Below are 21,136 nucleotides of genomic sequence, written 5' to 3' on the forward strand. Positions count from 1 at the left end.
TGTCACGGAAGATATATAGGCAAACCGCTAAAGCATCACATCATAATGATAAGGCGGCGTTGATTTCGCATTCTTCTGTTAATACTTAGCGCACCAACAGCGTTGCCCGATGAAATATAATAGCAATTACTCTGGTTCTATTAAGATCTGACATCGATTTATCTGCCACGGAAGATATATAAAGTAACCGGTAAAGCATCGCATCATACTGATAAGGCGGCGTTGATTTCACATTCAGTACCAGCAAACTTTTATTGAACAGCAGAGGCTTGTACATTCTCGGGAGGCAAGGATAACGCACGTTGCCAGCATTCCAACGCTAACTTCGCAAACGTTTTTATTCAGCGTTGCGAACAGCGAACAAGAAAATAATTGTCTGCCTTCTTCCATTCTATGTGCTGCCACGATTGACTGTTTATAAACATGAAGCTTGATGTTGAATTTAAGCGATAATTGCTCCTATTCCTTCATTCATCCTAACACGAATTAAAATAAATATTTTGAATTTATTTATTGACTTATGCTTATGAGTTTAAAAAGCTCCTAAGGTTTATAACAGACACTTGTGTATTTCTCATGATCGGAAGGCAAGAAGAACGTTCCCGGGGCGCAAAGAAAGCCACAGGAAATCAAGATTTTTTTCGACAGCATTGTGAATAAGATGTTTCGTAGGAACGTACTGAAAAGCAAGTGAAGCCTTCCGTCTTTTTTCTGTCCCCCTATACATTCTAGAGCTTTGGCCAAAAGCTGTATTAAAAAACTAAAGCAAGCTAGTTGCCAAATAGAAAAGGTGAATAAGTGTAGCGCCTGCGCAAGCACACAGCAGGACAAAAGTTGCCACGATACGGAAGGAAATACTTTCTCCTCGCGGCTGGAAATTGTCTTCAAGACCGCAAGGCGCAATACGTCCCGAGACAGGCTGACGAGGGTAATGCATGCCAATTTATCACAATTACAGAACTAAGGAGGGTGCGCTTTCACATTTGTGGAAGAAATAACTATGTAGAAACCAGAAGAAGAACGTACCTACTTTGGATACTGCTTTTGTCGCTGCAACCGCAAAGGGAGACCTGAAATTGGCGGCCACTTAGCTTGGACGACGAAAGAACCGAGTGGAACTAAACGAAATTATCGTTTTTGGACGGGAGTATTGCAAGTACTGAGGCCTAAGAAATGAGATTACCCCCTCCCCCCCCCCCTTTCATTTTGCACGCTCATTCCCGCTACAGGAAAGTTCATGTCTTTTTCTCAGTTTCTCTCTGCGGTGGTTATCGAAAGCTTTGCTTTTTCACTTGCCTCGAGTCAGCCAGAAATAGGTCGTTTCACCAATAAAAGATTGCTTCATCTTCCTGCACCCAGGTGCCTACTTCGGTTACCCTTAAATGAGCGCCTAGCCGAAGTAACCCCCGTTCGTTCCCTTTCACGGTGCCTTACTTGCAGATGTGCCGATAACCACCGCAGATGCAGATCTTTAGAGGCAATCCCGACTCCTTGGAGACCCTGAGATCCCGAACGTGCCATCCGCAAAGCGGCGAAGCATATATGGAGGCGCCTAATTACAGCTTTTAAGCAATCGCCGTCATGCCCGCCCGTCTCTCACCCGTCCGTGGCGCCTAAGCATTCAAAAAATCAAAGAGCAAGAAAAACTCTGCCCGCTTCTAAGCGGCGGCAAGTCCGGCCCCGGCAGAGAAGCCATTAGCCGGTGACAAATAGCCCCCTCGTGATTTCATAGCTGGAAACGCACGTGAAGAGACAGAAAAAGAAAAAAAATATAGAGTAATGTATATATCGCGACCGGCGTCCGGCACAGGATCGGGATTCTTGCGGTCCCTCCTCTTCCGCTTGTAGAGGCGTGACGACGCCGCCTTCCGCATTCGTGGATGACGACGGACCGAACCTGTCTAGCTCGTGACACTAGGACTAGCCAAGTGAGACGTCTCCTAATGGGTGCTCGTCCGTAGCTAGCACTGCTACGTATATATGCTAAGATTCGGAGCCCATTACGAGCAGCATGCGCCAGGACGAATCGCAGATTGCCGTAGCTTCATGCTGGGCTAGCTGAAATGCCTCGTTTGACGGCTTTCTGCGAGTTCCTGTCTGGCTAACCTTTGCTCTCATTTCTTCACGAGCCGCAGCTCAAAAGCTCGCTATTGTGAGTACCTGGGCACTTTAGTTGCGCTAACTGCGCTTACCTCTCTTTACCGACATGAAATGTTCTTCCACTTTTCCGGCAGTCGTATGGAGTTTTTTGGTTACTGTTTGAGAATGATTCCGTGACCGCTACTTGCATCCACGAAGAGGAGACAAATCAAATTGTGGCACTTTTCAAGAAAGGTAGAAAATTGCGCCGAGCTTTCTGGGAGCCAGTGAGCACGGCAGCTAGGGAGAGGTTGATGCTTTTCTTTGCGTGATAGCTGACGTCATTATGAGTTTTCACTGCTGTGTTAGAACGCCCTTAAGTGTGTTGAACACTAAATAAATAAAGTAAAATTCACTCCAGTAATAAACTGGCATTTTGTAATACCAAAAACGCCACACTTAGCGTGAGAGGAGCTTGATAAGCCAGAAAAGACAGAAGGAGAAAAAGAAAGAAAGAAAAGAAAAAAGGATAACGAAAGGTGGGTAGCGACACTGGCTTCAAGTTCCCGCACCATCACCGTGTGACGTCGTAGGTGATGACGTTGCCTGCTCGGGCCTTTAGGTAATTTTGCTCGCCAAAGTTGAACTATACTTTATATCCTAATTGTTCCAGTAATTGAACATAGCGTTCTCAGAACATTTACTGCGTTCACAATGGCCTATAAGCACAAGAACCTACCTTTAATCAGTGACGGGGTTTCGGTACGAAATTAAAGAAAATAAAAAAATCAACGTTAAATCTTCATTTTCTCATCTAATAATCAACTTCATGTCAACCAAATTTCCAAAATAGAGTTTTGAAAGAATGCTTCACCAGTTTAAATCTATTCACTGTTTATCTTAAGTTTATCTTACCCTTTTAAAAAGCGGCGCCGCGCAAAAATAAATTTTACAGTGTCGCTCTCGGAATTACGTAGAATGCTGCTTAATTGGCCCTTGGTCGCTGTATTTTTAGAATGCCTGTCCCTTCACAATGATGTTTAAACGAGGCATATGGCCGCTACGGCGGTGCCGCGGTCCTACATGCATTATATTAGAGTCTTGACAACTTTCGCCTGCAGTGCTACTATCACACACACACACACACACACACACACACACACGCACACGCACACGCACGCACACACACGCACCCACGCACACACACACACACACACACACACACACACACACACACACACACACACACACACACACACACATATATATATATATATATATATATATATATATATATATATATATATATATATATATATATATGACTGTAAAAATGCCCTTCATATTTTCTGTTTACGGTTTAGTTGTTTAAATACGGATTTCTTTCTTTAAAGGAAGCGCTTTAGAAGCATGTTTGTGCAAGACTGGAAATGTATATAAGAGTATGCACGAGTAATTCTGCACGGTGGCACCGGCGGAATGACGGTCACTAATCCGTTTGTTTTCATCGTGCAGCTCTCCATCGGTCTTTTCGTATCCCTGGATGGCATACGCATTCTACCGGCGGCATCGTCCAGGGAAGCAAGTGACACAAGCTTCGTCGCGTTTCACGGGGCGAAGATAACGTGTTCATCACCTTGGCACTGTTTGCCCCCATCCGCGACTAGGCCCACGTGTGACGAACTACGTCACCAGCAGCCAGTGCCGCTTCGCAGCGCGCCTATAAGTAGCCTGCCTCCTCGCATCGCGCCCACTGGGCACGCTGGCACCGGCGGAATCACGGTCATTAGTCCGTTTGTTTTCATCGTGCAGGTAAGAAGACAACACGACTACTGTATCCGTTCTAGTGATCCGTTCTTGCTGTTGCTGCCGTGCCCGCAGCTTTGTTGTATGCTTGCGAACGTAGTGATGTGGTTAAAAGAGCTGCTTTTGTTAGCGGGAGACATTGAGAGCAATCCAGGCCCTGATGTAGCGCAAATCGTAAAGCAGTTGAAGAAAGTTGCAGCCGATATCAAGGAAATTAAAGAAGGACGGCTTGCCAGTATAGATAAAAAACTAGACGCTCTGTCATGCCTGGAGTCGACGATAACCTCATGCGTAAGCCAAATACAAGACATTCATGAGAGTGCAAGGAAAATGGAAAAACGAATGCACGACTTGGAAAACCAGAGTAGACGGTCAAGCCTAATAGTATACGGCCTGACGGAAATAGAAGGCGAAAACAGTGAAAAGCTAGAACAAACTTTAAATAAGACCATTATCCAGGACACGCTTGGCTTGCAGCCTATTGTCATAGAGCGAATTCATCGTCTCGGTAAACCAGTGCATAACAAAACAAGACCAGTAATCTTTAGGCTTCTAGATTCTAGACAGAAATCTATAATATTAGGAAAGGGGCGCAAGCTAAAAAACACAGATTTGTCTATCGGGGTAGACTTCTGTAAAAGAGCTCGAGAAATCAGGAAACTGCTGTGGAATAGCGCCAAGGAAAACCGAGAAAACCATGACAGGGTTTCTTTGCCTTTAGACAAGCTTTACATTAATTACCAAGTTTTCACTTGGGACGAGGACAAGGGGGAGAGAGTTTTACTTTAAGAAAACGTAGGAGCAAAGCGTCCAATCACGCGAAGCCAAGCGCAGTCAAAGAACTAACGTTATTGAATGTAAACGCGAGAAGCATTTTAACTAAGACTGAGGCGCTTGAAAATCTACTCTTTGAACATAATCCTGACATAGTAGCGATAACTGAAACGTGGCTTCCCTCGGCTGTCTTAAATCACGAATTTGTGCCTCCCGATTACTCCGCCATTCGAAAAGACAGACAGACACGTGGTGGTGGCGTGGCACTGCTAATAAAGAAATCCGTCCCATACGAACCGTTGCCAAATGTGAGGGATGCTGAGGCCGTGTTCGGCAGAATTACCTGCAACAACACTGCCATAATTGTAGGATGCGTTTACCGAAGTCCTGACTCGGACGAAAGCTTCATAAAGAACGCACATGAGTTTCTGCAGTGCCACGCTAACAGCCTAGGAATTATCATCATGGGAGACTTTAACCTTCCAGAAATTAACTGGAAGAAAATGCAATACTCATCACGTACTTCAGAAGCGCTAATTGATTTAATGCTCAACTTCAACATACAACAAGCAGTTGATCAACCAACACGCTCACATGGTACTGCAAGTAACATACTCGATCTAATACTACTCTCTGATCACTTCTTTGTAAAGAAAATACATACTAGTATTATTGAAGGCATATCCGACCACGATATTCCAATATGTCACCTACCTCTGTCGTTTAGCATACAAAACAGGTCTTTGGAAAGCACCGTTATCGACTTTGCGAAATCAGACGACGCCAATGTTTTGACGTACATGGCACATGAATTCACGGATTTTGCGGAAATGGCTTGCAATCCTTCGGCAGACGCAAATGCCCTCTTGATTAAGTTTAAGACAGTAATACATGACTGCACTGAACAATTTATACCGTTAAAAACAAGAAAATCACGGAAATACAATCCATGGATAACGCGTGAGGTAATTCATGCCAAACGAGAAGTGAAAAGGTTACGCCGGTCTTTGAAGAAGACTAAAAATCAATCACTCCAGACATCAAAGTTGATTACCGCCAAGGCAGATCTTAAAATCAGACTAAGCCACTCCAGAAAAGAACATTTTAATACTACCCTGCCTAACTTCGTAAAAGGTAATCCACACAGATTTTGGAATCACTTCCGTACACGCAAAGTAATCACGCCAGAACGACCCCATGATGAAAAAGTTGCTGAAGCTAATGCATACAAGTACTTCTAATCGGTATTTACTGCAGATAACGGATTTGTCCCCCCAATAATTCCTACAGGTTTCACCATCGACTCACGAAACATAACTGACTCAGGAATCTTTAACCTTCTACTCGGATTAGACACGAAAACATCTAGTGACCCTGACGACGTCCCGAACGAATTCTTAAAGTGATACGCAGAATGGTGCAGCAGGTATCTTGGCATTATCTATCGCATATCACTTTCAACCGGACGTGTGCCAGATGACTGGAAAAAAGCAAAGATAATACCAATCCATAAATCAGGTGACACAAACTCTCCTTCCAACTACAGACCGATATCACAAACTAGCACATCATGCAAGATACTAGAGCACATAATTTTAAAACACCTAACAACATATTTTGAAGCGAATGGCATACTAACAGCCAATCAGCATGGATTTCGGCACGGGATGTCAACAGTAACACAGTTGACTGAAGTTATACATGACCTAGCACAGACTATTGACAACCGCGGTCAAACAGATATAATTTTTCTAGATTTCAGCAACGCATTCGACTGTGTTTGTCACAGCAAGCTAATTGCGAAATTGGAGTCAATTATTGGAAATGGAAGCATTACAGCCTGGACTAGGGATTTTTTATCACAGCGTTCACAGTTCGTTTTCCATGATGAAGCATCATCTGATACAGTTCCTGTCACATGTGACGTTCCCCAGGGCTCGGTCTTGGGGCCCTTACTATTTTTAATTTACATCAATGATATCGTCAATAACATAGCATGCAGCATAAAGCTTTTTGCACATGATTGCATTATATATAAAGAAATAATAAGTTATGAAGATCACCTTACTTTGAACAGATGCCTTAGCGAGATAAATGCCTGGTGTGAACAATGGCAAATGTCTATTAACATCAAGAAATAGGTGACAATGGCAGTAACAACAAAGAAGATTAAGTCAGGATTCACCTACTTTCTCAATGGTACACCCCTAACTAATGTTCAGCAACACAAGTGTCTAGGAGTAACTCTAGCATCTGACTTGAAGTGGAACAAGCACATTGCCAACATCACTTCAACAGCCACCCGTAAGCTTTTCTTCCTTAAAAGGTCCCTGAAATCTGCTCCCAGTCATATCAAACTGCTATGCTATAAAACCTTTGTGCGGCCAGTACTAGAATACGCCAACACGGTTTGGTTTCCTCACACAAAGACAAACATAGCCGAAGTGGAAAAAGTTCAAAGGAAAGCAATACAGTTTATTCACAAGTACAAAACCACTGACTCGCCCACAGAACTCCTGGCTTCATCCGGAATAGACACACTGTTAAACAGAGCAAAGCAAGCTCGGCTAGAATTCATACACAACCTGTTGCACAACCGCTTTAACATAAGTTCTTCGAAATACATTACTTTCTCTACATCCCGTATTTCACGCCATAAGCATAATAAAACGTATAAATAATAAATAATAAAATAATAATAATAATAATAATAATAATAATAATAATAATAATAATAATAATAATAATATTTATTAAATAATATTAATAATAAATAATAAAATAATAATGTAACATGTCGGGAAGGCCTTCCACAGACTATCGAAGAAGCAATCGCAGAGGCATTGAAAACATCCATCTGCTCGCTTACAAGGTCAGCAAGGCGAACAGACTTGGACATGGAACTGGAGAGCCTGCGTGCGGCACGCCGACAGGCGGAGAGGAGGTATCGGCGCACGAAGCCCGTCTTGGATCTGAGGGCTTCACGACGCATACAAAAGAAAGTCCAGCGTCGCATGGATAAGTTGGAAGATAAGCGATGGAAAAGTTTCTGTCACTCGCTTGATCTCCGAAAATCGCTCTCGCACATATGGAGAACGGTTAGGGGTCTTCGCTCATCTCCGCATCAAAGGAAGCCCTTCGCTGCTCTGGCCCTCTACCAACTCCGCTCGAAACTTCAAGTGGCTGAAGAGTTCTGTGCACGGGTTGCTGGGTCCGTGGCCCTCATTACTGACGCAGCATTGCATGACATCCCTGAGGCACGTGTACTAGAAATGAACGTGCTATTTTCACTCGAAGAGCTCGATGCTGCGTTGGCGACCTGCAGGCGTTCTTCGTCACCAGGACCTGATGGCATCACGTATGCTGCCCTATGCCACCTTGGACATGACGCACGTGATGAGCTGCTCAACTACTACAATGAGTCTTGGCAGAACGGCGTCGTTCCTAAAAAATGGAAATCAAGCCGCGTGATCCCCATTCTGAAACCTGGAAAGTATCTGCCTGAGCTCTCATCATATCGTCCGATTGCGCTTTCGAGCTGCGTCGGCAAAGTGATGGAAATAATTATTCTTGCTCACTTGGAATGGTACCTAGAACGATTCAACATCTATCCGGACGCCATGACTGACTTTCGTCGAGGTCGCTCGTCCATCGACAACGTCATTGACATCGTAACATGGGTCCGAAATCAAGAAAGCCTCAAGCGCCTATCTGCGGCACTTTTTCTAGATATAAATGGAGCATACGACAACGTCGCCCATGAGGCCATACTGAACTCGCTTGAGGCTGTTGGAGTTGGTGGCCGGATATATAAATGGATTCGGGACTATTTGACTGAGAGGCGTTTTTTCTTACATACCGAAGACGGCCAAACTTCAGGCCATCACATCTGCCGTGGTGTGCCGCAGGGTGGAGTGTTGAGCCCTATTTTGTTCAACCTCGTCCTGGTAGGACTAGCGGATTACCTACTGCATACAGGTCATGTCTCAATATATGCCGACGACATTTGCATCTGGGCCTCTGCGGGGACTCGCCCTCAGCTAAGAGCCAGGCTTCAGCGGGCGGCAACCATGACGGCGTCTTATCTCCGAGAACAAGGCCTCAGTGCGTCTACTGAAAAGTGCGCATTACTTTTCTATTCTATTCTTTTCCATTCTATGTTGCAGCTGTACAGGGTTTTGTTTCTCGGACTCCTACGTTACAGCCTACCAGTGTTGTCAAATGCATGCAAGACGAACTTTTCGCCTTGGAGAGCATACAAGGTCAAGCCCTACGCACGTGTTTAGGGCTGCCTCGGTGCACCTCAACAGCAGCAACAATCGCCATCGCGGGAGATCCTATAATCCAGACACATGTAGTTGTCGACTCTCTCAGGGCGCATATTTGCCATCTGTCAAGGATATTCCCGACCATCATTTGGCCGCTCTACCAGCCGAGAGACCTAAAGCAACCTTTTCACAAGTGATTAGCGCTCATCAAGAGTGCATACCGGCATCTTTTATACCGGCGGCGAAGCCTTCCTCTCCCCTGTGGTGCCTGCGACAGCCTCAAGTGAATTTTGCCATTCCTGGAATTACAAGAAAGTCCAATCTTCCAGCGCCCGCTCTGAAGCAACTTACGCTTCTATTACTGCACCAGACGTATCATGACCACATTCATATATATACCGATGGTTCGACCTCACCTACCAGCTCAACTGCCGGATTCATCGTTCCAGCCAAGAATGTTACAGTTAAATTGAAATCGTCATTCACGCGACTACATCTACATCGGCAGAACTTGCAGCTCTCCATGCCGCTATGATGTACATCACCGAAGAGCCAACAGAGAAATGGGTCGTATTTTGTGACTCCAAGGCAGCCCTTCACAGCATCAAGTCTGCATTATGTCACAGAACTTACGAGCAGATGATATCTGACATCAGGGAAGTGCACCACCATGCTCTGGAAAGAGGACACCACATTATATTTCAATGGATCCCTGCTCACTGTGGCATCGTCGGCAACAACCTAGCTGATAAGGCTGCCCGGTGTGCCCACGAAGATACCAAGACGCGTCCAACACCTTTGGCGAGGTCGGACGCTGCCAGGGAACTTCGCCTACTTGCACCCAAGAAGTCACAAGATCTCTGGATTTCAACTGCCTTCAATTGCAGATTACGTAAACTGGACCCCACGCTATGGCTACAACTGCCATCTAGCCTTTCACGCTGCGAAACAACCTTGTTGTGTCGCTTGTGGCTGGGAGTGGCGTTCACGGACGCATACTCCTACCGTATGGGAATGGCCGAGAGCCCGATGTGCGACTCCTGTGGGTGCGAGGAGACCACCGAGCACCTATTGTGTACCTGCCCTCGCTACGATGTCCAACGCCTCTGTCTGCGGGCAACTTTACGCCGACTGGACTCGAGACCGTTGAACGAGTCAAAGATACTCTGACCATGGCCACACCCGTCACTGGCTCGAAAAGCGATTCGTGCAGTAGTGCAGTACTTGAACTGCACCGGCTTAAGAGACCGTTTATAGTGTCCTTGTGTATGGTGTCCCTCCCACACGTACTCAGTGCTTACTCTCTCCCTTTCTTCCTCTTTCTATTCCCCTTTCCCCCACCCCCAGTGTAGGGTAGAAAACCGGATGCCGGATGTTCTGGTTGACCTCCCTGCCTTTCCTATCCTTGTTTTCTCTCTCTTTAGTAGAGTACCCTTGTAAAACGGACACATTTAGAGACTCGTTTTTCCCTACTGCTGTTAGGGATTGGAACCACCTCGACTCCGCAACAGCTGATATAGACTCGCTATAAATTTTTAGTAACACGATAGAAAAGAGTAAGGAATAACTGCTAGAAATATTTTAGTCTTATGCAAATTTGCTTTTTACATTGTTTAGATCTCTATATTATGTTATGTTATGTTAGGTTGTATTAAGTTATACACTGTTAGGTTGTAAATGGTTGCGTTGCATTTATATTTCACAAGATTGTATTTAATGCCAATTTATTGTATTTATAGCATCAGTTTTATCGTTATAGTTGACTTCACTAATTATCCGCATGAAACGATGTCTTTCTTTTGCATATTGTATTTTTCCAGACTGTACTGTGTAGCTACATGTAGCGTATCTAGTTTATTGTACTTTGTAACACATGTTCTATGAAAAATGTTGTATCAACGCTTACATTGTAACAATATGCCCACCTGCTATGGTCTCGATAAAGAGACTGGCAGTATTGAAAATAAAATAAATAAATAAATACCGCCCCCAATCAGAATTTGACTGACACGGACGACAAACAAACACCCGCTACCCTATTCTTAGCAGGAGAAAACCATAACTGCTGAGTCACTCACCACTCATCATTTTACACTGCCTCGTCATCGTTGCATCTCCTCGAAGTTAGCGCATGTCACTCCGTATATTTCCTAAAAGGGGGCGCTCGTCTAAAGCAAGGCGCGGCCCGCAAGTCCACGTGCTTCGACTTCGAAGCGATGACCGCGCCAGTTGACGAGTTTCCCACTTCGCCGTAATTAGAGCTAGCGCCACGCACGAGGGTTGGCTGGGTGGGTGTGCCGTGTTCAATACTGGTGTGTGTGACAGACAGGGCTTTTCGGCGGTGTGGAACCTGTAATGAACCCGCGCTGATGTCACCGAGCGGCTATGTTTACAAGCCCGCCCGGAATTCAAAGCAAGGAAGGACGCGACGAGAATGAGCGAGGCTCTGCTGCCGCACAATCGACTGCCTTGCACTGCGAACGTGTTTGCAGAGGGGTGCTAAAGAGAGAATGTTTGCGTACTCTATGCTGTCCTCCCGAAAAGTTCGCCCGAACTGTTACGATCTTTTGAGTGGTTTATACAGGAACACAATCTCACCATTTTCAATTTCGTCCTCATAGGTGACCACTCATTAGATGACTTCGACGGTCCTGGTTTTCGTTGGCCTTCTATGTGCTTATAAAATCGTAATGCTGCTACTTATGATCGAGATATGCGGAACTTCTCATCGTCGCTTGAAAACAAACTGTTCGTACTCACACGCGGCTCCACGCCATTTGTGACTTGGTATTTATTGGTGTCGTAGTAGCGGGATCAGTTTACAACTGTGAAACTTATAGACACTATTTCCGATCATAACGCTGTCTTCGTGTCTCTCAACCATCCAGTTCAGAACCAGCGTTTTACTTTTTGTACCTTTCCAGACCCACGATGTTTCGGTTATTGGTGAGCTAGCAAATGGACTTCACTCCTTTCTCACGCTGAGTATGTCAGGTGACGTTTGCACCTTGCACCTAAATGTGAGCGCACTTTTAGGTCCTGTACTGATCGTTTCGCGCCGGCAAAAAGAAGAAAAAAAGAAACGCAAAAAACTTAGATTAATCGTGACAGTGCATTCATCATGCCGCGTTGCAAGGTTAAGGCGTTTATACCATTCAAATAATTCGCCATGTCATGCTCTATTTACGGAAGAAGACGAAAAACTGCGTCACAAAACCAGCTGCGACAACAGATTTATTTTATGGAACTCACCTTTCATCTAATGCTGAAATCTAACCTTCAGGAATACTGGAGCTCGATCTCACCTGGTGAAACATCCTCTACTTCTTTTACAAGCAATAATAGCATCATTAATGACCCTTCTAGTATTTCCAGCGCTTTCAATATATAATTTTAGTTGGTCTCCACTAGAGATAACTCAGCCTCTCTATCGTTCATTCATGATGCAATAGGTCAACATTACTCTGGAAAAAGTTCTGAACCTCATTTTGAAACTGAACACCAAGAGATCTGCTGGCCCGAATGGAATTTGCAACTAATCATAGACACGTGATTCTTTGCGGACTTCCCGGTTCTTCTTCGTCATCTTCCAGATATCATTGAGCTATGGAAAAGTCGCGTCATCGTGGAAGGTATCCCAAAGAGAGAGAGAGAGAGAGGAAAGGGGAAAGGCAGGGAGGTTAACCAGAGAAAAAGATCCGGTTGGCTACCCTACGCTGGGGAGAGAGGGGAGGAGGAGGTAAAGTGGTAGCAAAGTAGAGATAAGGAAAGGAAGGAGCATAGACACACAATCACAATCGGTCACTGTCACCGAATACTGTCATCGGTTTGCATTATACCAGTATGGTGATAAACAAATGAGTGGAATTTATGAGCCACAATCAGAAATGGCAGGCAAACGTCGGCCGCGCTTCAGATTGCTAGCTCCAGCAAGCGGACTTATACAGCACGGTACCATGTCTGTTAATGTATCATAGCACCAACGATCGCACATCTGTTCTTCATATCGAAACACGAAATCAACTTGTGACTTCTTAGCTATCACCGAAGCACACAGACCTGTTTATATAAGACTGCCTGATACCCAAAGGCTTCATTACTGAGAAGCAACCGCAGGTAGATAGAGAGGAAGAGAGAGAGGGGAAGAACAAGGGTGGGCATGCTAACCAGATGCGAGTTTCCGGTTTGCTACCCTGCACTGGGATGGGGAAAATGTGGGATGGAAAGAGGACAACGAGAGAGAGCGAGAGAGATATAAAAAAGGAAAAAAAGTAAAAAAGAAAAGAACACGAGGCGCGTTTCAATTAGAGGCATTCCCACAGATCGGCGGATTGCGAGAACCACCGAAGCGCTTTCACGGCGTTCCGATGATATTTTAATGTTTGTACAAAAGCAAGTTATTGGAAAAACATGCCTAATAACTAAGAACTTCAGAAACTCGCCGAGGGTATTCAATAATCCTAAACCTAGGCCAGAGCTTAGCACCACCGACTCTATTAGTATAGGATAGCAAATTTAGAATGTGATTATCGTAACATTTTGATGCCTGTGAGAGTGTGCATTAGGTTTGATTTCGCGCACTTTCATTTATTAAAGTGACGGGTCGTATCTCTTTCAAATTCACCATTTCGTGCGCATTTTGACTCAGTCGCGTAGGTTCAGGGCACCTCGAGTTTTCGGTTAGACGCCTCCTAAGTGGGTGAAGCCCGCCTATACTGTCATAAAGAAATGCCTGACCGCTGGTGAGATCAATCTTCGGTATTCCGGCACAGTAGTCCAGTGCTCTGACCATTACACCATGAACACACTTTTTTAACACCGTGGTAAGTTACCGCCACTTTTTTGTATCCGGCATGCCTCTTTCTAGCGTCTCTTTCTAGCGTCTTTGACTGCACTGCCTTCGAAATCAAGCCTGATCCCGAAGGAAGTGTAGTCTAACAGAGCGTTTTAAAGTGCACCATCGAGGTGCGACACCTGCAAGACCAGTGGTGGCGCCCCTTATCACGCCAGCGTTGACAACGCCTTTTAGCTGCCAGGGCTCTGTCTACTTTGACCTCGGGATCTGCCGACATTATTAGTCAGTCGGATGCATTCACCTATAGTGCTGTCGCACAAACAAAAATGTGGAGGACGCTTAATCTTTGCCTTTAAGAGTGGAATGCGATAGCGTTCAACGATCCCCGACTGCTTGTCGGCCTTCGCGGCAACCTCAGCTTTAACGGATGCGCGCAGGCGAGCGCCATATGCATGGTGTTGTGGCAAGGAATGGAGGGGGCCGCGTCGCTCCGTAAATGGCAGAAACGTCGGAAAAGAGGTTCACAACACTGGCGTGAATAGGAGTGCCGCCAGTAGTGCTGCAGGCGCCGCAACTCGATGATGTACGAGACGAGACCGATAGGAAACCAACGGCGTTAGTCAGTATGTCAGTACCCAGCGAAATTCTAGGTAAGGTTTATACACGCAGCAGCTCAATGGGAACATCAGCGTGCTTATAGCGCACGTGGGCGCAAGGGTCATGTCAGCAGCGGAAGGCAGAACGCTGCCCTTGCTCTGCCACCGAGGCGAGTGACCCTAGCGTTGATGGTGCGTCGCTTCGGTTCGCCATTTTAACGCGACAGCGTTAAGGGCCCCGCGTCGCAGAAAATCCGGTGGCAGCGGCGGCGGCGGCGACGACGTTGTCCGTATCATCTCGAACCACGCTTCCCGATCCACGCACGCCCTCTGATTGGCGCATAGGCGTTACTGAATTAACTGAATTTCTCAAAGTAAAATGCGTCGTGAAATTCGCAATGCACGACTTAAACAAAACCTCCACACATTATAGCCTCGGATTGTAATTTGAATACTCGAGAAAATATGATTCTATTACGTGGAAACTCAAACATTAAGCCCGTTTTCCAGCTGCCGTTCGAGGTTTGTCTTAGTAGGAGCGGCGCGCCCCAGAATACTCGCCTTTGTGCACAGCGTTTCTCGGTAAACATCACGGTTACATAAGCTGCAGTTGCCGAGAAGCGTGAGAAGCAGTCATGGATCTTTGAATGCTATCGCGTTTCACTCTTAAAAGCGAAGCTTAAGCGTCCTAAAACTCTTTTCTAGTCAAACGCCACTAGGAGTCTCCAGTGACCGCCTGTAACCCTCCGCACGTGTGTCGTGCATGCACGTTCGATAGCGAGCGCACGACAACGCCAACGCCAACGGCGACGGCATGAATGCACCTCGAGCGGCTCTACAATTGCTATCGCAATAAAACTTCGCCTTATAGAAAAAAATAACTTGCCTGTATGCCTGGCTAGCGACAGCTAGAGGCGCGATGTGCGGTATATAAATATGACTGTTGCATTATTTGTGCTTAGTTTTGCACGCTGCCATTGAAGAAAGTAAATTAAAAGGCACGTGCCTCGACCAAATCACTATCTGGCTCTTATTTATAGATTGTAGAAAGGTGAAAGAATTCGTGCAACGTTCAAATCAAAGCTACATGACCGACCAGACTGACTTTTTGGGCTACGTTCGCTGGTTTGCATGAGAAAAATTGCAAGTACAGTACTCTCGCAGGATGCACTCATATGTGAATTGAAAACTTCTTTTAAAAAGAAAGTAAAAAGCGAAGGGCGTTACCTTCATTGAAATCAGGGGGACTTCTGTCGGGTAGCCGCTTGAGCACGCAGCTAGTTCTCTGTCGCCTCCCATCCCCGCAGATGCTGCAGGGTTTTAATCCTGCGAAATAAAGTTATTCATTCATTCCTCGATCTCAGCAGGAGCATCTTCGGCAGTGGTATGTTAGCGTGAAACTTTCTTACAGAACACTTTTCTGACCGTCGCGGTTGCTGTTGGGTGCTGCTGGATAGCTCACACCTATAAAAAAGAGACCAGGATTACGTGCCCAACGGTGGTACCTAACTTAGGTCCCCTAGTGCAAAAGTCCACCGCTGTAAGCATTATGTCTCGAGCTTTTTTTCTTCTCACTTCGACATTGGCGTCGCCATGAGGCCCCGTACATATTCAGAACTTAAAGCGCAACGACGAAGTGTCTTCTTGGCAGAACACTTGTTTCTGTGCTCTGTGAATTTTTGGTAAAATCTTCGGCTTTCGAGGTGCCTCGCCTCCCCGTCTTGCAGCCATGGACGCGGAGCATGCTAGAGGCCCGCCTGGCCAGACGTCATCACAGCCGTCAACCGCAAGGAAGCGAGTTGGCTCCCCCAGTGACACCGAAGACACCGAGCTGTACTCCATGTCGGACGACTCATCCGACGACGGCTTCATACCCGTCCGGAGTAAGAGGGCGAGAAGAAAAATCGTCAACGCAGCGCCGTCAACTCCTGCGAGCACAACGACTATGAAGTTAAGGCCTGCGCGCTGGCCACACGTCATCATCTATATGCCGGAAGAGCCATCAAGCAACCTACGATTGCTGAACAGGCAAGCCCTATCCATTTTTCTGGAACGTGCGGTGCCGGATCAAATTAAAGATATAAGAATAAATCCACGCAAGAATATACTCGCCATAGATGTGTTCAACGCGACTGCGCTTGGAAAACTTCAAGCGATCACGGAGCTAGGCGGAATCAAAATGCGCCCCTTTATCCCGATCGACGACACATCCATAGCCGGTGTGATTTACGACATCGACATAGCCATTCCTAATGATGACTTACCTAGCCTCATCAAGCCGGCATACGAAGGCACGATCATTACGCAAGTGCGCCGCCTTGGGAATACGCGCTGCGTAAAAGTAATATTCAAGGGGGATTGTATCCCATCCCACGTTAAAGTCGGACATTTTCGACATCCGGTTCGACCATTCATCCAGAAGCCGCTTCAATGCCATCAGTGTTTCAGGCTAGGACACGTCAAGGGCGTGTGTCCCAACTCGCTACTGTGTCCCCGTTGCGCTGAACCTCATGCAGAACAGACCTGCGGGGCCACGGTCCTGAAGTGTGCCAACTGTAGCGGCCCTCACGCGGCCTCGTCGAAAGACTGTCCCCGCATCAAGAGGGAACGCGCGGTTCTCAAGCAAATGGCCAGAGACAATTCGGCCCACAGGGAGGCTGCCAAAGTAGTCCGGCGTCGGCGTCGACGTCGGCACCATCGTACGTCTTCGAAGAAGACGCATGCGCGAAGTGACAGTACCCACTCCTCTGCGGTGCCAGTTAGCCGCGCCGCGAAAGGGCCCACCACTTCCACGAAGGAAGCAGAAAAGACTCTATCTTTAGAGGAATGGCCTACGCTACCGAGCCGCTCCCTTGCGAAAGAACCTCAGAAGGTCGGGGCCCCACCTGATCCTTCTCCGGCCATGGATGATTCACCCAAAACAGACCGTCAAGTCATCTCGGTGCTACGTTCTCTCATGGAGGCCATTCGAGCGCTTTTAGTGGACATGAGGACACCATCTGCTCGAAGCGCACTTAAAGTGTTGGACGCCTTAAGCCCAGTGCTTGCATCCCTCAACTAGAAAGATGGCTACTCATACCCCATCCTTCCGGAAAGAAGTCAAAGCAGCGTCCGTCATCCAGTGGAACGCCAGAGGGCTAAAATCACGAATTTCAGATTTTCGTCAGTTTGTCTACACCAATGGGTTTCCACTCATCGTCATTTGTGAGCCCAACTTGTCGAAACCAATAAGACTGTCAGGATACGAGTTTATCATGTCATCAACAAACGGTGCATGCAGCAAAATCGTCGTTTTTGTTCGTCGTGAACTCACCTATGTTTTGCAACCAATTGCGCCCCACGACGACAATCAATATATATGCATCACAGTTAAAAAGAACAAACTCTTGTTTACTCTCATAGGCGTGTATATATCGCCTTCCAGCAATTTCAATACCAAAAGATTTGAGGATATCTTGAGTGTTTGTCCCGCCCCATGGGTCATCATAGGAGATTTCAATGCGCACCATCCAGCATGGGGAAGTACAAGGACAAATGCAAGAGGACGAAGATTGGCAAGTATCGCCCACAACTATGGCCTTACTCTCCTGAACGATGGTAGCCCCACCTTTCTTCGAGGCGTGACATACGGCAGCTGCCTCGACCTTGCTTTCGTCTCCAACTCTCTCGCCAGATGTGTGAAGTGGTTTCCAGACATTGAGACACATGGGAGTGACCACATTCCCACCTATCTGAACATCAAAGGCTTGTCGTCTACATCAGGCTCACGGAATACCATTCGGACGATTCAATGGGCCAACTTCAAATCTGAGATGGAAGATGCCTGCCGCGAGGGCCTACCCTCTGGGTTAGAGCAAACGATTAAAATGACGATGCAAAACGCCACTCGCATGATGACGATCTCTTCCACGCGAAATGACTTCGACATAGAATTAGAGCGACTTCGAGCGCTTCGTCGCCGGGCGGAACGTCGATATCGACGTACAAAATCAATCCATGACCTTAGGGCAGCCAGGAGGATGCAAAAGAAGATTCAGCGTCGTATGGATAGATTAGCGTCGGAACGGTGGGCAACGTTTTGCCAGACACTCGACCCTCGCAAGCCACTGTCTCACATTTGGAAAACGGTGCAAGGTCTGCGTTGCCTTCCGGAACGGCGTTTTCCATTCAAGGCGCTAGCGCTTTTCCAAGGGCGGCAAGACATCGATGTCGCAGAAGACTTTTGTGCGCGGATCGCAGACCAAGCGACTCGTCCAGATCCTCCAGCCCGAGCTGACGTCCCCCATTCCCGTGATTGCCGCATGGACCTTCCTTTTACAATGGAGGAGCTCGAAGCGGCACTAGCTCTCTGCAGGCGCTCATCATCTCCGGGTCCAGATGGTATATCATACCGGGCCTTGTGCTATCTCGGAGAGTCCGCACGGATAGAATTGTTGAGCCTTTACAACTCCTCATGGCAGGAGGGAAATGTTCCTGACGAATGGAAAGTAAGCCGCCTGGTGCCACTCTTAAAGCAGGGCAAATCCCCATTAGAACTCACCTCTTACCGCCCAATAGCACTGGCCAGCTGTGTAGGAAAGATAATGGAACGGATGATCCTTGGCCGCCTGGAATGGTACCTTGAATTTTACAAGATTTATCCGCTTTCCATGGCTGGTTTCCGACGTGACCGCTCTTCCATCGACAGTGTAGTTGATCTCGTTTCATATGTCCAGCACGAAAGGTCCCGTAAGCGTTTATCTGCAGCTTTATTCTTAGATGTGAAAGGGGCATATGATAACGTATTACATGAGGCCATTCTCGACGCTCTTGCGACGGTTGGCCTAGGTGGTCGAGTTTTCTTGTGGATTGCAAGTTACCTGTCTGCAAGATCATTCTATGTGTTAACTGACGATGGCCCAACTACGCGACGCTATACCAGCAGGGGCGTTCCTCAAGGCGGTGCTCTCAGCCCGACGCTATTCAACCTCGCTCTTGTTGGACTTGCTGAATGCTTGCCAACTACCATCAAGATTTCAACATACGCTGACGACATCTGTGTCTGGACTTCGGCAGTCACACGTCCTCAGATACGTGCGCGACTTCAAAGAGCGGCCACTTTGACAGCGAACTACTTGTGTAAACAGGGTCTCAGCATTTCACCTGAAAAATGCGCACTAGTCGCATTTACTCGGAAACCGATGACGCCTTATGTCATCTCAATCAATGGGCGGACCATTTCCTATGTCCGAAACCACAGATTCCTTGGCGTCATTATTGACCGAGACCTCTGTTGGAGCCCACACGTGGCCTACATGAAACGGCGCCTGACAGCTACTTCCCAGTTGTTCAAATACTTGACAGGGAAGACGTGGGGGATGTCAGTAGACGCAATGCTTAAACTCTACAGAGCTCTCTTTCTCGGTTTTTTAAGATACAGTCTACCTGTACTGAACAACACCTGCAAGACAAATATTCGTGTTCTGCAGGCAGTACAAGCTCAAGCACTCAGAGTCTGCCTTGGTTTGCCCAGATGTACGTCAACAGAGGCGACTCTTGCGATTGCTCGGGACCATCCAATGCGAACTCACATTACGGTGGAAGCCCTGAGAACGCACATCAGACATTTTGCACGTGCCCCCTATCACCACCTTGCAGCACTACCTTCAGACAGGCACCAATCATCATTCTCTAAAACTATCAACAAGTACAACGACAAACTTCCCTCGGGCTTCACCGCTGCATCTAAACCATCGATACCCCCTTGGTGTCTTATCAGCCCCACAGTACATCTCAGTGTACCAGGAATCGGAAAAAAGTCTGAACTGTCGTCGCCTGTCCTCAAACAACTGTCTCTGCTTCTTCTGCACGAGAGGTACGCGGACAGTGAACACATTTATACTGATGGTTCCACAAACACCCAGTGTTCGTCCGGTGCTGTGGTTGTCCCAGCAAAAGCTATTACCATCAGCTTCAGGACTGACCACCCGACAACGTCGACATCTGCTGAACTAGCTGCTCTTCGCGCTGCACTCCGTTTCGTCAGTCGGGAGCCACCTCGACAATGGTCCATCTTCAGCGACTCAAAGGCAGCCCTACAATCTATACTATCAGCTCTGCGTCGCGGGCCATTTGAACAGCTCGTATTCGATATTAGATGCCTACTCCATACATCACAGGAGAAAGGACACCACGTGACGTTTCAGTGGCTGCCAAGTCACTGCGGCGTCACTGGAAACGAAGACGCCGATAATGCCGCTCGGGCAGCTCTTGAAGACGCACAAGAAGAGGCCATACCGCTTTCACGATCCGACGCAGCTAGCAGACTTCGAGTGCTTGCACAGGAGATGACGCTCTCTTCATGGTGCACACCAAACAGCCAGACCAACCAGAGCAACCGTCAATACCACCTGCCCTCTTTGATGCATCTCTATATGCCAACTGGACTCCGCCGAAGCGAGGCGACTCTGCTTTATCGCTTATGGTTAGGGGTGGCTTTCACGAAATCTTACTCATTCCGCATTGGAATGGCCGACAACGCTCTCTGCAATGCCTGTCTTTGCGAGGAGACGCTGCAACACATTCTGTGCGACTGTCCTGAATATAATGTTCAGCGACAGTCCCTGGCATCCGTTCTCGCGCACCTTGACACTAGACCATTGTCCCTCGACACGATTTTCACATGCCGCCGACAGAAGACATCGCAGGTGAAGGCGACGAAGGGACTGCTTCAGTTTTTGAAAGAGACGGGATTGGACAAGCGGCTCTGACAGTGTTATCACGTACAATGCCAGATTGATGGACTCTACCGGACGATGTTTGTGTGCTGTGCTATGTGC

The 21,136-nt window shown here is 47.0% G+C and overlaps 1 long non-coding RNA gene across 1 annotated transcript in view; it reads right to left on the reverse strand.

The window, feature by feature from the left end:
- LOC129386158 (uncharacterized) overlaps window positions 1-21,136 on the reverse strand; it is a 72,721-nt gene that overhangs the window by 16,662 nt on the left and 34,923 nt on the right. The window contains exon 2 of the long non-coding RNA XR_008613618.1: window positions 15,546-15,644. This is a non-coding gene — a long non-coding RNA (uncharacterized lncRNA). The remainder of the gene's footprint in view (window positions 1-15,545; window positions 15,645-21,136) is intronic.

Source organism: Dermacentor andersoni, chromosome 4 (assembly GCF_023375885.2).
Source record: "Dermacentor andersoni chromosome 4, qqDerAnde1_hic_scaffold, whole genome shotgun sequence".
NCBI classification, from domain to species: Eukaryota; Metazoa; Arthropoda; class Arachnida; order Ixodida; family Ixodidae; genus Dermacentor; species Dermacentor andersoni.